Source organism: Amphiura filiformis, unplaced genomic scaffold, assembly GCF_039555335.1.
Source record: "Amphiura filiformis unplaced genomic scaffold, Afil_fr2py scaffold_71, whole genome shotgun sequence".
NCBI classification, from domain to species: Eukaryota; Metazoa; Echinodermata; class Ophiuroidea; order Amphilepidida; family Amphiuridae; genus Amphiura; species Amphiura filiformis.
In genome coordinates, this window is record NW_027305535.1 from 330,671 (window position 1) to 348,918 (window position 18,248).

Below are 18,248 nucleotides of genomic sequence, written 5' to 3' on the forward strand. Positions count from 1 at the left end.
TAAACATTACAGATGAACTAAAGGGGTACACATGTTACCGCACTAAATATTGAATTTTGTGAAGTGGTCAAATGCATAGAAAAAAACACACTTTGATTTGAAAGAATTACAGTTGAATGCAGAGGAACAAAACCAAAATACATTACATACACACCCCCGCATCGCACAGCGGACATTGACAACTTTTTGACACTGTATGTGGGATTTGTGTAATTACTTCAAAATGAAAAACAGTATTCAAACCGAGATCTTGTCAAGTATTACTATAGTTTGGAGAACGTCCTTGGAACAACAGGTGGAATCTTGCGTTACAATAATTACACAAAATGGGGATGTTTTAACAGTTGGATAGATGGACCCGATACCTCTCCCCTTAATTTTTCCATAGGGGACGTCCCCTTAAAAATCCTAAAAAAGAAGGCCTCACTTTTGTAACCCGTTATAAATATAAACCTGCTCATGTTTTGATGCTTTGATTGATACTGTCGTCTGCGGAATCTTGTTGGCTCCAATTTGATACCACTAAATGATTTACTTTTGTGTTGTGTTTTGAAGAAGAAAATAAAGCGATAATTTCCCCGTGAATTCTTCTTTTTACCCCGACAAACAACGTGTTTGGGCCAAAATAGGGCAAAATTGGCCCATCAAATAGCAAAATTCACCTCATTTTCGACAATGATAGTCTCGTCTGAAATGAAAACATTTTTCCAGTGATACCGGAACAAAATATGTCCCGCTTAAATCAAGTTGAAGTGTTTTGCGTTTAGGGACCGTTCAATATTAATGCCAAATGGGGAATGGGATATTTAAACAGGCAATCCGATTTGTTTTTGTTTTTTTATTTTGAGGCGGGAATCTTAATGTGTCCCTTGAACCATGAGGTGTAATGTTTTAAATGAAGAAAAAATGTAAGAATCCAATAATTATGAGCGGACGCGAGTGGGAAAGAGAATTTTGTTTGTCTGGCGCAAATATTGAGCATTCTATTATCACATTAATTTAATAGAGTCCTTCTGGAAAACAAAAGTGTACATTTAAAGGGTCATACGCATATGAACCAACCTTTAAGTTGACTATCGAGAAGCGTGGATTTCTAGACATAGAAACAATAGGTCTGGAATTTTCAGGAAAGATGGAACAGGGGATTGATGTGCAATGCGAATTCACCAAAGGGTAAGTTAAAGAGCCTTTGTCAGCAGTGGTGGCGCCAGGATTTTTTTTCGTGGGGGGCATTGAGGGGGCAAAGTAAATTTTGTGGGAAAGTGGAAATTTTTCGTAATTTTGGGTATTTACTGGAGGGGGAAACAGGGGGCAGGGGTGACAAGAGTTCTGACTGGGCCCCCCATGCCCCCGTGGCGCCGCCACTGACTGTCAGTTTTGTCTTGATGTATTACAAAACACGATCGTATAGCAAATTACATCGGCATGCTTCTCATTCGATAAACATCATTCAAATTGCGTAGGCTTAAACATAAAACACACAAAGATATATATTGAAGAGCATAATAGTTACCTCAAATAATTTGATTGTCCATCAAATTATAGGTCAAAGTTCTAAAAACTTGTCCTTATACACACGACCTCATAATGAGACAAGAAATGACGATAAAGCTCGTCAAAATTGCTTGAACACTCTGCAAAGATTAATATAATATATAAACGAATCCCGCATCCCGATCAATGTTGAATCGTGCAATGTTTCTGATGCGCGCCTAGTGGAATTCAGTTGGACACTAGCAGTGTCGGACCGCTACAATGGTTTTCATTTTCGGTGTTTTTTTTTTTGGACCAGCGCAGTGTTGTTCATTTCCGGACTGATGAACCTCTAAGAATAGATTTTGTGTAGTCGGACTCGGCGACGTGTCGGTCTAGTGGGTCCCCCACTTCACGACGGACGAAGTGACTTGCATTAGTAATATCGGCGCTGGTATTAAATAACGATTTCTTTGTTTTACTATTTTGTTCGGCTGAACTTTATTATCCGAAAGTGAAAACCAAAACGTTGTGGGAAATATATACATATCTATTTTATATGGATATGTTGCAATATTGCTTTAAGAAAATAAATTGAAACAAAATATTTAAAATAACCAATATAAAGTTCTCATAACTCAAATTTCAGGGGTGAGCTGAAATACTATAAACTTCTTGGGCAAAAATTTCTGCGTGTCTTCAGAATTCAGATATGGTGGTATCCTTTCTGGATAAGCTTTCACCGTTCCGCGGCGTTGGAGATTATTTCTGTAGCTCAGGTACATGTTTTCTGCTTTATTATTATTATTATTATTATTATTATTATTATTATTATTATTATTATTGTTGTTGTTGTTGTTGTTGTTGTTGTTGTTGTTGTTGTTGTTGTTGTTGTTGTTGTTGTTATTGTTATTATTATTATTATTATTATTATTATTATTATTATTATTATTATTATTATTATTAGTGTTATTACTATTATTATTATTATTATTATTATTAGTGTTATTACTATTATTATTATTATTACAGACTTGACATTTAGTATGAAATATTTTTTCGCAGAATTCCAAGACTGGCCTGGAATGGGTCTGCATAAACCGCACGGGGTAAATATTAATTGGGATGTGTCGGGAGATGGTGTAAAGTAATTGTTTGACAGAAAATGGGCTTTCCATTAGGTTACATTATGGCGCTCATAATGTAGTGAATTAGCCTAAAATGGCGGATTGAAGGAGACTGAATTTGATTTTTGTGGGGGTAAAATTTCTGAATTTGAGCAACATATTCTGATATTATCAAATTTATTGAGGTTTGAGGTTATTTTGCTGAACCTAAATACCAGTAAGTGTTCGTCATTACTGAAATGAACTTGCAATCTACCAGTTTTGAAAGTGGGAGGAACTTTACAGAATATGGCTCTGAAAAGTTGTACACACTCAGAAAGTTTGACTGGCCCGCTGGGGCCAAATGTTATAAACTTACAATATACAAAGAAACAGCATGAGTTCATTGGACAACCAAGAATCCGCGCAGATGCTTTGTACCGTAAGTTTATAACATTTGACCTCAGGGGCCATTCAAACTTTTTGAGTACGCATTACCTTTAAAAGCCATATTTTAAGCTCCTCCCATGTTCAAAATATTTATACATTGCAAGTGTATTTCAGATGTGATAAATACCAATTGCTAACGAAGTTTAGGATATATTACCATAAACCCCTATAAATTTGATAATAACAGAACAATGTTGCATAAAGTCAGAAATTGTGTCCCCCACAAAGCTCAATTTCAGCCTCCCTTAATCCGCCATTTTAGGCAAATTCGCTAAATTGTGACCACCATAATGTAAACTCATGAAAACCACATTTTTCTATCAAACAATTATTTTACATCATCTCCCGACACACCCCAATTAATATTTAGCCCGTGTGGTTTATGCAGACCCCTTCCAGACCAGAATTTTGCGAAAAAAATATTCCATACTAAATGTCACGTCTGTATAACAATGCGAAAATAATTTGGCGCCTATTATTTTAAACGTCGTTCTATGCGGTTCTTTGCATATCAGAATATCAATGATGTATGTTACAAATTTGAAAGTAATTGGACATTGCGTTTCTGAAAAATGTTGCGCACAAGAAATGACACGAAATGACATTTTGCTCAAATTGCGCACAAGAAATGACACGAAATGACATTTTGCTCAAATTGACGTTAGGCTAGTTTAGAAACTCTGAATATGCAAATTTGTCATTAGCAATACAAATTGAACTGCACAAAATGGCTTGGATATTTGCAATAATAAAAAACGATAAATAAATTTACAGTTTACCTATAAATTGTCCTTAAAACAATCAAATACAAAAGAAATTGTATATGTGCATAGTATAGGAAAATATAGCTTATTTTGCATAAATTTGCGTTACCTTGTCAACGTCTATGAATCATAAAATGAGAACTGAATGTCCGATGTTTTTTCAATAAAAAACAAACTGAATCTGAAACTTCAAAGAAATGAGAAATCCCTAAAATGACTTTAATACACTTCTTTCACCATTTTGCAACTTCAGTGTAATTTTTTAACGTTAATTACTTATTGAAAGTAATGAAGTGTTTATTATGGTTGAGGTCAACTGTCATGCTTAGGTCATGAATATAAGAAGCCACCGCCTGATGCTTATGAACCACAGTAGCTCTAGTTTATGTTATTGAAATCTCGGCATGCAAGCTATATTTGCCATTTAGTATTTGCAAATTTGTAATGAAAATTCAAAACCATCAATATGTTTAATGTGTATTATTCAAATATATGTCTGTACCCAGCAAACACAAACGGTTTTTCACATTATTCGCAAAAGATTAGAAAAGGATTCCAGAAAACGTTTAAATGTCGGGTTATATAAAGGGTTTAAAAAGTTTTCATAACGTTCAAAAATATTTTTGAAAACTTACTGCAACTGCAAATTATTCTACTATAATGTTATATTTGGCAAGAAATGTTTGCAACAATGTCAAAATTAACATTTTAACAACATTATAAGTGTTGCTGTAGTGTGTTGTTATTACAAAACGTTTTCATGACCTTGATATAATCCGACATTTCATGTCATTAAAACGTTTTTACCAAAATCAAAACCAAAATTTAACCCCTTTAAAACGTTTTTAAAACGTTTTGTGTTTGCTGGGTATGTATGAATGATGGTACGGATGATTCAGAATATTCATACTCTGGTAGGTATGTATACAACAGTGAGCTTACATAACACTTTTTTCATTCAGTTAAAGGTTATCACAGGAGCAACCTCAAAAGTTACATGTGAGTCCAAAGATGCAGTTTTGTGGCGTGATGGTGATGGTATATCATTCCCAGACTCCAAGGTAAAATAAGAGATATTCATACACTCCTAGATAGTGAGAACCAATCAGAGCAAACATTGGTAAATTACTAGCCGTGTATAAATAGTGTATAATAATTGCAGGGGCGCGCAAGCCGCGTAGTACTCGCAGTACTTTTAGACGCGTTCATTTTTCTTGCGGGAGGATGCATTTATATTTGCTTGCATTTTCCAACATTTTTAGTGAAAAATGTGGAATAAAGATATCGAAAATCGCGGGAGATTTTAGTCGTGTATGAAATAGGATAATAAATGCGTATCACTTGTTGCTCGAGAAATTGTACAAAATAATGCACTTGTACTGATATGTTAATGCACACACACCTTCGGGGCTCGTGCATTAGACGCATCAACATCTCAGTACGCGAGCATTATTTTGAACAATTTCACTCCCAATAAGTGATACGCGTTTATTAACCTATAAATATTACCTGCATATAATTATATATGCCTAGTCATTAAAAATGTATAACATGTGCTAGAAAAGATTATTATAGTGTATAGCGTATATAGCCAACGTCACTGTAATCAAATTAAAGTATAACAACCAGTGAGCAAAATCTCACATGAATCAGAGTGAACACTTTATGATTATTACCACACAGTAAGAGTGGTCTTCAACATAAAAAGTCCAAGTTTCCAACAAGCTTGTTTATACTCATTTTAATGCATTTTTCATGCTGATTCCAAATGTGGTCATGAAAATTTAAAACTATGAAACTTTTGAAACTTGTCGTCTACAGTCAACACCCGCGAGGACAGAGTTAATGATCAATTCTTAATTTGCAGCATCCCTGTGAATGCTTGGTGGTAAGTTATGTTTTGTTATTTGAAATGAATTGCTTGTTCATAAGCGATATTTTTCAGTCTTATTTTGTCTTGTTTTATTTCTGTCTATCGATATCTTCTTCGTGTAGTCACCTGGATGTAAAAAGGACACTAAAGCTTTCTTAACTATTGGAGAACGTCCAACAAGTGGTAATCCTGACACCGGAGAAATCAGAGCATCGACAACTGCAACACTTACAGCTGGATTCACAGCCGTTCATCCACCTATACTGTCATTACCCGAATGTGGTGAAAAAATGGTCATATTACGTGAATGGTTAAAAAGGGCGAGTAAGTTTTGAACCAGTAGCTGATCCCAGATGGCGGGATTATGATATTTGTCCTTGTATTTGCTATAATTATTTTTCTGTAAGCGTATCAAATTAACAACCTGGCGTCCTCTCCATATTCCCCGCACTTGATAAAAATTAATGGGGAAAAATGTTAGTGAATGCTTAATAATTTAGATTGACGTGCGTTTAATAATGCGATACGAAGTAATACTTTCAACTTGAATCGACTAGATGAATTATGCCAACCTGTTTAACGTGAGTCCATTGCTCAATCAGTTAATGAGCGACATAGGCGATGCATTGCGTGCGCCGACAAACGTTTTGACGCGTAATTGGCCAATCAGATTATCGGTCTGTTATGATTATCAGACGATTGAATTAGAACCCAACTTCCGTGTTTACGCATTGCACACTCTCAAAATGTAGATAATTGCCGTTCTTCTCTGCCAGAAACTGTAGTCACCTTACTAAAATAGTAATAAAGGTTCCCTGACCCTACCCTCTTTCGAGGGCTAGTTTATAGTTTAAGATTGATGACTTTTGTTTCTTTGTAGCTCTGCAGGGCAACTTTGATGGCTATTGTTTGGTTTATTTATTTATTTATTTATTTATTTATTTATTTATTTATTTATTTATTTATTTATTTATTGTATTTTTTTGTATTTTGTTATTTTGCCCTGGTTTTTCAACTGCCCTCTCCGCCACATCCCCGTGATGCTTTAACTTTATAATTTATTCAATTTATTTGTGTCAAATATAGCTTCAAAACATTTTAAAAAGGCATACATAAGGCATAAATTTAATAGCAACAGATGGCGCTATCACTGCACTAAAATGATTCATATTTTAAGACCAGTTGTAGAATGATTAATAGCAGCATCTTAGTAGGAAGACTGGGTTGATTATGCATATAACGTTTGTTTCTTCTTCCATTAGCTAATATTGGCATACATGCAATATGTACCGAACCACCAACAGTAACCGGATTATCAGCTACTCTAAATATAAGAGCAAAAGCAGACATCGGTGGCACAATTTGTGCGCACAATTGCCCCGATCCAGAGAAGTCGACGTTGTTTTCAGCAACAGTTGGGATGGACAGATATGCTTTGACAGGAGCATTTCGAGTTGGAGGTTATACTGAGCAAGCGGAATATGTAGTACCGTTGTCATTTGCAAGCAAAAGATGGGCGTAAGTAAATAAACCCGACCAAATAGCACTACCGCAGAATTATAGTAGCAATTTCAAATGGGTAATTTAAGTATTAAAGTATTAAAGCTTTCTCAACTATGAAAACCTTTCGGCATTCTTAAGCCCCGCTTGGCCAGTTCACCACAGAAGAACTGACTTACACCTGTTACTTTGATGACAGACAGAACAGAATTAACATGGATACATTTTAACCTTGACTAATTCCCTAAGGAACTTGAACCAAAAGTGGGGCTTCCACTTTAACGGGGTACTACACCCCTGGCCAATTTTGAGCATATTTTTGCATTTTTCTCAAAATGTATAGCACATTGGCGACAAGTAAGATATGAATATAATAGGGGCAAGGACTACAACTACTGTACTGAAAATTCAGCAACTCAAAGCAAGTAGTTATTGATTTATTGATCAAATATCGGTTTCCCTCATTTTCGACTGTAACACCACAACTGTTGTCTGTGCTGAAATAAAATTTCCAGTGCAGTAGTTGTAGTCCTTGCCCCTATAATATGCGTATCTTACTTGTCCCCAATGCGCTATAATTTTTGAGAAAAATTCAAAAATAGGCACAAAATTGGCCAGGGGTGTAGTACCCCCCTTAAAGCAATAACATCGTTATTTTGAGCTAAAGCGAAACATGTTGTTTGTCTTAAAAAGGGGGTTGAAATATGAAAGTATATAATTGCATTATAATTGGAATCTTTGTTTTGATATAATTGGCAAATATTCATATAACAATGTACCATGCATCATAGAAATATAGTGAGTGTCGCGGATACCAAGAGTTTAAAAAAAAATAGTTATACTTCCAGCGTGATCTTTATCACGCTCGTTTTTAAGTAAAGTTGAACAATGATGGCGCTATTTATCTTGTTTGCATCTTTACAAGGGATATACACTTGGTATAATGGTATTAAAACATTAGAAAAATACTATCAAATGGCAAGTAAATTAAAAATACTTTTTATCATGAAATGTAAAGATTAAGTCATATTATTTGGCCAATTTAAATTTAAAATATATGTAAATAAATAAAATGTACAATTTATAGAATAAAGATAACCACAAAAGAGCAGAAAAATGAATAATTTGATATAGAAATGTAAATCTATCTTGAAAATAGCTTTGAAATATATATGTGTATTAGTGCGATAGGAAGGACGGTCAATAGGTTCGTAGAACAAGGTACTTGATAGAGTACTAGCCAAATTCTTTTTATCTCACTCTTGAACATTGTCATTGCATACCTTAATGCACCCGTCGCAATTTTTCTTGAAACCTTTTGTGTCAACAAAATTAAGTCTTTCGATTGTCCAATGAGCCACACTTCAGTGAAGGCTCACCAGCATTGATCACCAGCAAAGCTGATATTAATAGGACTTAATATTCCAAAAGCTTGACAAACTGAGAATAGGGTACACGACAAAATCCAAAAACAGTCGCATTTCTACCACCAACCTTCTTCGTTTGATGGCGTGCTTTAATTTTGTTATCAAAATTGTATGATATATAGTCAAATTAGCTCAATCGACAAGGCGTTCGACTGTGGTGCGAGAGGTTGCGGGTTCGAACCCTGGCGGTGCCTAGTACGCTCACGTGGAAAGAAAATTGAGTTAGCTTGAAATTCCCCTGGACAAGGAACTCACTGCTAATTTGTCTCGTTGTAACCCGTACGAAACTCGGGGAGCTGATCCTGGTTGCGATGGTTATTTGTGGAATGTCGAGGGTGTGCGCTCTTGAAGCAGCAAAGTTCCCAATTTGTTGTTTAATGGTTTGTGGAATGATGTGGGCCGTAGTGGTCAGCGACAACCTGTAAAGTGTGCTGAGGCTTGTGGATCAACGTCTAGGCGTTGTGCCTGTGCGTAGCGCACTATAAATCACTGCGCTTTTTTTTATATGCCTATGATTTTACTTATTTGTCATCAAGACTCCCCCTGAATCTCATAAAACAGCGATCAAGTTCTTATGTGATTATGTCAACTGGTATACATTTTGTGTATGAAGATTCTGGGACTTCATTTTAGAAGACACCCTGGAGTACCCAAATGTTAATGGCTTTATGTTGAAAACACTTTCATCAGAGTTGTCATATTGTGTACCCAGCAAACACAAAAACGTTTTAAAAACGTTTTAAATAAGTTATATTTTGGCTTTTGGTTAAGGTAAAAACGTTTAAATAACATTAAAATGTCGGGTTATATAAAGGTCATCAAAACGTTTTAAAACGTTTGGTATGAAAACACACTACAACAATGTTTTTAAAATGTTTTCAAAATGTTATTGTAAACTATTTTTTGCAAACGGTTTTTCCAAATGTTCTTAAAATGTATTTTTCAAAACGTTTTAATAACATTTAAATGTCGGGTTATATAAAGGTCATGCAAACGTTTTTAAAACGTTATTGCAAATATTTTGGGCAACCATTTTTAGCAAAATATTTGTTCAACCCCAAAATAACATTCTGTTTAGAATGTTTTGTATCAAGTTTTCAAAAATGTTTTTGAAATGTTATAAAAACATTTTTATAACCTTTATATAACCCGACATTTAAACGTTTTCTGTAAAACATTTTGTGTTTGCTGAGCAGTTGATTATCAAAAAATGTTTTTTAATGATATGAAACGTTTTATACTCTTAATATACCCTTTATATAACCCGACATTTAAACGTTTTCTGACAACCTTTTATAACCTTTTGCGAATGATGTCGAAAACGTTTTGTGTTTGCTGGGTAGCTATCTCATTTTTCTTGCTTGGTTCTTTATTCATTATCAATACCACTGAACCAGCATGTATATCATTAGTGGTGACGTCAACAAGTCTTTTGGACCTTGGATGATCTTCAAGGACGCTCATTCCATCCTTGACCTCTAAGGACCATTTCGTTGCTGTTGAATATCAAGGACTTCGTCACCATTTACCGGAACTGTACATTGTTAAATTTCTCGCCACTATCGGGAAACATTTCCATGATGACCCTGTGATCACTGGTAGTACCTGTGAATTCAAGGAGGTAGGCTTCCTCTGTAGAATGTCCTGTCCATATACAGTGATGCAAAATTCAAATATATAGATTGAAGGAACAAGCTTTCAAATTAGACTAAATTCATTACGGTGCGACAAAGTAGCATGCCTTGTTCTACGAACTTTTTGACCGCCCCTCGTAGCTGTTGGTATTGTCCAGGTCTGGAATTGAACATTGTAATGTTTTTGTTAGAAAAATTAATAAATGATCACATCAAACAACTATGTTATTTTAATGATATTTATGATTGAACGATGACGGTAAGTATATTAAATAAAAGTTTGAAATAATTAACGCGCATAAACATGCTGAGTGATCTTCCCCTTAATAATCTTCAATAGAGAGTGTATAGACCCGGGGTACGCTTGTTGCACTTGCGAAGAAGAAGGAACTGGAAAAGAACTTGCTGGAAAGACTCATCCTGATAATGGAGAGTGCATGTGCCCATGCTACTGTGATCCACCGGACAATACCGTCAAAAGTGTCAAGGTATGATTGTGTCTATCGGACTTTAAAATGTAACACGGCCATTTTCTGTTTGTTTGTTTTACTACATAACATTGAACTCTTGATTATGGAAAATGCTTAAAATAAAAATTAAAAGCTGATAAAATGGTATTTTGCTATACAAGGTACAAAGGTTCAGAATAATTAATAAAGTTGCAGCCAGAATCGCCTCGAAAGTAAGAGTGGAACATAATCATTAGACACACATGAATAAATTACAATTCAATGAAGCCATTTTTGAAACCGTATGACGTCATCATATTACTGCATTTTGATTGGTCGGGTGAATTTGTAATGCTAATGTGTTATCTTTCTCTACATCGACGAAAGTCGAAAATTCCAAACTTACATAAATTATTGTATATAGTGGCCAGCCCTTTTTCAGAGAGTGGGCAAAGAGGGGTGTTTGGCAGGGGGCATGACAACTTTTAAGAGGGAAAATGGGCCTAAAAATCTTAAATATCAGGGCGGCCTTAAGAACTTGGCTTATATTCTTCTTTATAAAGTTTTACTTCATTTTTGAAAGCTGCCATTTTGAACACTTTAAGTGCAGAATTTGTACGTTTTCATGTACACGGAGGTAAACGACTCTCCCAGAAATCACAAAATAATAATAAAAAAATGATTGTAGAAATATATTCTTCATGATGTTTTCTTCCTCATACAAGTTTTAGCCTTTACCTTTTCAAATAAATAGCAAAGAAAGGGATTTAGTTGATGATACCAAATAATTCATATTATTATTATTATTATTATTATTATTATTATTATTATTATTACTATTACTATTATTATTATTATTATTATTATTACTATTATTATTATTATTATTATTATTATTACTATTATTTATTTATTAACCATATTTAAACAGGGTAACCTACTCAACAAATATTACAATGTTGATTTTCAGTAGGGCCCTGAGACAAACATATAAAAGCATTGAATACACGTAGATTATACATTATTAAAAACCATTAAAAATTGAGCTTACATAAATATTACACAGCATTAAAATACATTATATAAATACTATACAGCATGAAAACCAAGTTTTGGTAATTAAAAATAATTGAAAGAGAAACACGAAGTATTTAAAAACATTTGACATGTATGAGCTGCAAAATTAGTTGTGCTACAATTTCAGGTCTTCTTTGAGTTTCTTTTTGAATTGCATTAGTGAGTTGACTTGACGAATATCTTTCGAAATAACATTCCATAATACGCTACCTTTGTATTGGAAAGAGCTTTTACCATAATTTGTATTGCACTTTGGAACATATAAATCGCCATTTACACTCCTCTAGTGTTAACAGAATGAATGATATTAACTGGACGAAACAAATCATTGAGGTAGGAGGGTGCAATTTCATTTTTAACTTTAAACATCATACATCCAGTTAAGAAAATAATACCGTCTCTTATATTCATGAAGCCTAAGGTACGTAACATGTCGTTTATATGAGTTCTGTATGGTACACTTAGTATAATTCGCATTGCCGTGTTTTGGAGTTTTTGAAGCTTATTTAAGTTTATTACACTGCAGCTACTCCAAATAGTAATTGCATAATGAAAATGTGGTAAAACCATAGTGTTGTAAATAGTAATCAGTGAACTGCTTGGAACAAACGGCTTAATTCTTCTCATGACTGCAAGACTTGTACACACTTTACGACAAATATTGTTGATCCATTTATTGTTGATCTCTTTCCATTTCAAGTTAACATCAATTTGAACACCAAGATATTTGAAACATGTGACATTTTCAATCTCAACATTATTCATATACACTTTGACGTGATCAATTTTACTAGTTTTAACAGGTGTACCAAGTAACATAACTTTTGTTTTCTTCACATTTGCTTTCATAAGATTATTATCAAACCATTTACAGAGTGTATTATTATTATTATTATTATTATTATTATTATTATTATTATTATTATTATTATTATTATTATTATTATTAATGAATTGTTTATTTTTTTCCTTGCAGCAAAAAAACGGGAAATGCTTATGTGACAAATGTCAGGATGGTAAAACGCTGAAAAGAAAATATTTGGCCCCAGAATGTTATTGTCATTGTGCTGACGGCACTGAAAGGGAAATGAAGTTGGACGGCTCTTGTCCGGTAATTCTTATTATATATTGATTCTTGAAAATAATAAAACAAATCCTTTTATGTATGTCGTTGAAAAATCAGACATTCACGAAATTCTACTTTAACTTCTACTTCATGATTGCTATAAATATTGTACGTATTACCTACCTACTGTTGTATAGACGGATCCATTTTCACGCATTCCTACACCTCAATGGCAGCCATTACTGGGTCCCCCCTTAGGTCTATTCCCCCTCAAATGTGAAATAATGGGCCTTGGCGGGGATATTAAACTGCATTCCATCACCCGTGTTACACGTAGACAAAAGAATAATGAAAGTTTACAACACAATACAATTCAATATCGATTTTTAAGCGGATTTAATCCACCCAATTGGGCAGTAACAACACCAGTTTGGTGCAGACGGGACCCAATAATGGCTGAATGAATTCTGACCATCACTTGGCTCGTTGGATTCGTCTATTAGTGAGGTATAGTGGCTACGCCATGGTAGTGGTGTGGTGGGGTGTTTGCGGCGACATATGGGGCAATATATATCTGCCCATAGTCGGAGATTTGCCTCCAATAAAAAACCAAAAAATCGAAGGAATTACACAATTTTTGCACCAATTTTCTGTAAATTTCATGATTTTTGCCCCCCCCCCCGTCCTCGAAAAAATATCTAGTGCCGCCACAGTGATTACACTTTAACCAGAACCGAATCAAACATGAAAAATATCTAGTGCCGCCACAGTGATTACACTTTAACCAGAACCGAATCAAACATGAAAAGCTCAATTCACAAAGCAATTGCACGTGTGGGTATCCCACGTGATGCGTTTGCGTCATCATGCGCTAGACAAGGTAGGCCCACGTTCGGGTGTGGCACCCGAGAAAAAAGTTTTCTCTTCTTTTTCTTTCTATCTTTTTTCCTTCTTTCCTTCCTCCTCGCCAAAAAGCAAATGATGCGTAGGGTTAACATTTAAAAATAAATATGTAACAAACAAAATGATCAAGGCAAACACTCATTATAAGCCATGTTCTACATAATTATTATAATTTCAGTGCGACTGTACCTGTGCAGATGGCTCATACGACACCATTGATGAAAGCGGTGAATGTCCATGTTCGTGTGATTGCAAAGATTGCACAAAGTCAACTCTGGGACAATCGAGATGTATGTGTGACGATATCTGTCCACCATGTGAGGTAAACGAGAGGCAGGTATGGGAGAACTGTGAATGTCATTGTAAAGGCGACGACGAGTGTGGAATAACCCCAACTTGTGTGCTTGGAAGGAAAGGAGCAATGTGTGATGAACCGGACTGTTTTCCATGTCAAGGTCAGGGCTCATTGCATCTCTGAAGTTAACATAATTATAAGTATTCGGTTTAAAAATTTAGACTAAACTTACTGAAACTGATTGTGATTCACATGTATTATAGGTACACCCACGGCGTCAATACTGGGGCCAAATTTAAAAGAAGAAAAAGAAAAGAGGGGGCTCCTCGTTCGTTTTCCTCGAGTACATAAAAGACCTAGAACAAGAACAAGAACAAATACATTGAAAAAGAAAACAAAAAAATACCTCTCCTCTCATCATCAGTTCTTGAAAATCCTCTGGACGAGAACCAAGAAATAATTTTTATTGTGTCTGTAGGAATATTATTAGAATAAGGGTTTAAAAATGGGGGCAAATGACTGACTTTGAACCACTGATAAGCTGGTAAATACTCACGCACGATCGTGCGTGTATGTGTACTCAATAATGTTACCTCTCTGTAATTAAAAGGGTGTAACGGCAGAGGTGTTTGCAGCCTAATTTTTGGACGATGTACATCCACCTGTGCGTGTAATGATCGCTGGATAGGAGATTGTTGTGAGCGCCGACGACCGTCTGGTGGAGGAGGAGGAGGAGGTGATCCGCACATAAAAACACTAGATGGTATGTAGTTTACTCTGTGGAATCATGATTGCACTATTCTATTCACCTAAAGATATTGATAACAACTTAGTATCGTGGATATTGCATTACATTTCAAAACACAGCTACGAGCCCTAAAATATCCGGGTTGTTTCTTTGTAATTTTGGAAGAGATACCAATTCAAATAAAATATCTCCATTAAGCCTTTCGGATATAATGGAATTGAGGCAGGAAGTGCTATACCCTGTATCTCTACCCAAAGGCTAATAGTAAAATTATAGTCACGGTTTAATATTTACCTTTTGCTGGCCGCTGGGACCGACAACATGGTTACCCCCCACCCACCGGGCTCTTGGGATGGTACAAATACGTAGGAATCGTGTGAAAAGAATGTTCCTTATTGAAGCTAGAATGGTCAGATGTGGATAAAATTGTAACAAATTCGCACTTGGCTTTGTAGTAAATCCGTTCCTGGGATGTACGTGGCCGTAGAAATACATTTCCTTCTTTTTCTTTCTCTTCCTTTTTTCTTTTAACCTTTGGTCAACGTGATTATAATTAAAGACAGAGATAAAAAGAATTTATCGCGTCTGACGTCATCTGTCAATCAAACTCGAGCACGGTTTGTTTACAAGTGTCGTGAAGATGACTTGCTGAACGCGGCTGTATAACCGGGCGCCTTATTGTTAATTTTGCGCCGTCAAACATACAAACCATCTCAAAAGTTAGGTATTTGTAGTAGGAAACTTTCTTTCGCGAAGGCACCATGTCAAAGTTGCTTTTTGCCTTGTAAAAGTACGTAATTTTTCGCCATTTCCTGCTATTCCTTTTCTGCGATCGGCACCAGATAAACCGACCTTCCTTTTACGCGCTATTAACCTGTGTAAACCAATCAAGGATCGTAATTGACAGTGACATCAGACGCGATAAATTATTTTTATCTGTCTTTAACTATAATATAGACTTCATTTGCCTGGCTTGTACATCTTTCAATGGTTTGGTCCAGTGTTTTTCCATGGACTTCCGGCGCGTGTTATTGTGAACTGGATGAAAAAAACCTGCGCAATAAAATGTGGGTTTTTTTTCAGATCCTTTCAAGACTATGATCTAACCAAAAGTTACAGAATGCATTTTAACAATCAAATAGATTTCTAACGAAAGTATCCAATAATAGATAATCTGTTCAGTCAGTTTTCAATATTATTATTATATAAATTGAATACTTTAGCAAAGTCATAGTTCATTGAATTTACAACCATATGACAAAACAGGCGAAAATATACTGCCTGGGTGAAACATGCTTTGATCATACTGATATTTCAGCACAATAGTAGTATGTACCCCAGTAAAACTAGGCTTTATTTACACGTGACTATAGATGTACGTCTTTGTTCCAGGGCAAATACAGTTCAATAATAGAATGTAAGCAAGAGTAGCTAGAAAATACTCCATGACGAATATTAGATCCATAGAATTCAGCGTTTCTATACGTTATACACCACTAATTATCTATTACACCGTTTTCAATGGCAAAATTGCTAATTTCGTCTGGAATGTTCTCATATTCAGAACCCTCACAGTCAGACTCAGGTAAAAATATATGATTTAGATGTCAAATGATCAAGACCTGAGTCTTTTTTTGTTTTAAAAAGCACTGAACTGTAAACATCTTAAAATGGCAGTGCGCCCTGCGCCCACGAAGCTGAAAGTTACAATATGGTAGGGCGAAAATTTACTGAAAACCGATGCCGTGCGGATGAATTTTGATAATATTACAACAAAAATATCATATTACGAGAGAAAATATACCATTTGGAAACCACAAAATGTACATTTTTAGGTGAGTCGGGTAGTTGACATACAGTAAGCCAAATAATTAAGGTACCAGTGACGTTCACCCCTGTATATCCCAAACAAAGGCAGATATATCATAATTGGAACAAATAGCCAATAGCAGCATCTTTTAGCTCGAATTTAAGACCTCATTCGTTGAAATTGTTTAAGAAATAAAGACACGACGATCCAAAAACCCAAACGATCCAAAAACCCAAGGAAGATGCAAATTTAAAAGTTGCAGTTTGCCACATTGCATGTCCTATTGATTTGTACACAAAGCGTTCGCGAACAAGAGCTAGTACCGTGTTTTCATTGATTAGCACGAAAACTAGCATCGTGCTTTTATTGATTAGAACACAAAAGTGCAACTTTTTATTTTATATCTTCATTAGGTTTTGGATCACCGTTTCTTTAATTTCAACATACAGGGTGTCCCAAAAAAAAAAAGAGGCCCCTCATTGCGCCCTCTTTTTCTCCTATTTTTGAAAAGTTGATCAAATATACTCTGTCCACGGAGAAGGTTTGTCTACTTCAAAGATTGAAAAGGAGTACACATACCATGCATGAAAATCAAACATTCCTCAATGATAACTTAATAAAATAACTTTATTTGTGGAATGGGCTTTACCGGTGGATTTATGGGCAATGGATTTTGTTAATAGTGTCATTAATTTGTGGGTAAAATGGATGCCGAATGGGACTTCTTTTGCTTTACTTGCAATTATTTATTTTTTCTTGGTTATTTATGCCTTTTGGTTTTATTATGTGTCTTATTTTCTTTCATTGTTGTTTCTTGCTTTCTTTTTTATTTGCAACATAAGTCATTTATCTTTTTAGGATAAAAGGTAGCCCTAAAAGTCTGTTTGGTTTGTCTGTGGTTCTTCTAAAGTGCGTTTACTGTGCTGCTCTGCCCTCTACCTGGTTGCCTCCTTGGCGAAATACAGGTTTCAGCCCTGGTCCTCCTTGCATCAATTGCGTTGCGTATGGTATGTGCGCCGGATACTTGCGAATGCATTCAGCAATACGTTTGCGAAGATCTTGGATTTTGCCACAAAAGAAAAAAACAAATGGTGTGAGGTCTGGTGATCGTGCAGGCCACTCCACAGCACGAGCCATCCCAACCACTATGTTTGCTATCCGTGGACAGAGTGAAAAACGGGTACTTTTATTCAAAAGAGCATATCTTCAAAAGTTGTGAGCCGATTGAAATAATTGTTTTGGTTTATTAAAGCTAACGATTAAAGGTTTCTTTACATACCAAAATATATTTAATCAACTTTTCAGAAATAGGAGAAAAAGAGGGCGCAATGAGGGGCCTCTTGTTTTTGAGACACCCTGTATAAGGTCTTAAATCAGACCTAAAGAGTACAGGCATCGGCTGCATGTGTTTTGACACATTTGTCTTTATTCAGGATATACAGGGGTGAACACAACTGCTACCTTAATTCTTTTGCTTACTGTATTTTGTGACCGAGATACCACAGCTATAGCTATAGCTATACCACAACTATAGCTTTAGCTATAGCTTGGAGACTTATCGAATATTGTAGATTAATATATATGTACAGGGTGAGTCAAAAAAAGTGCAATAGAGAAAAGAATCCATTTTTATTTAAGAACCGAGTTGAACTTTTTAGGTTTTAAAACATTTT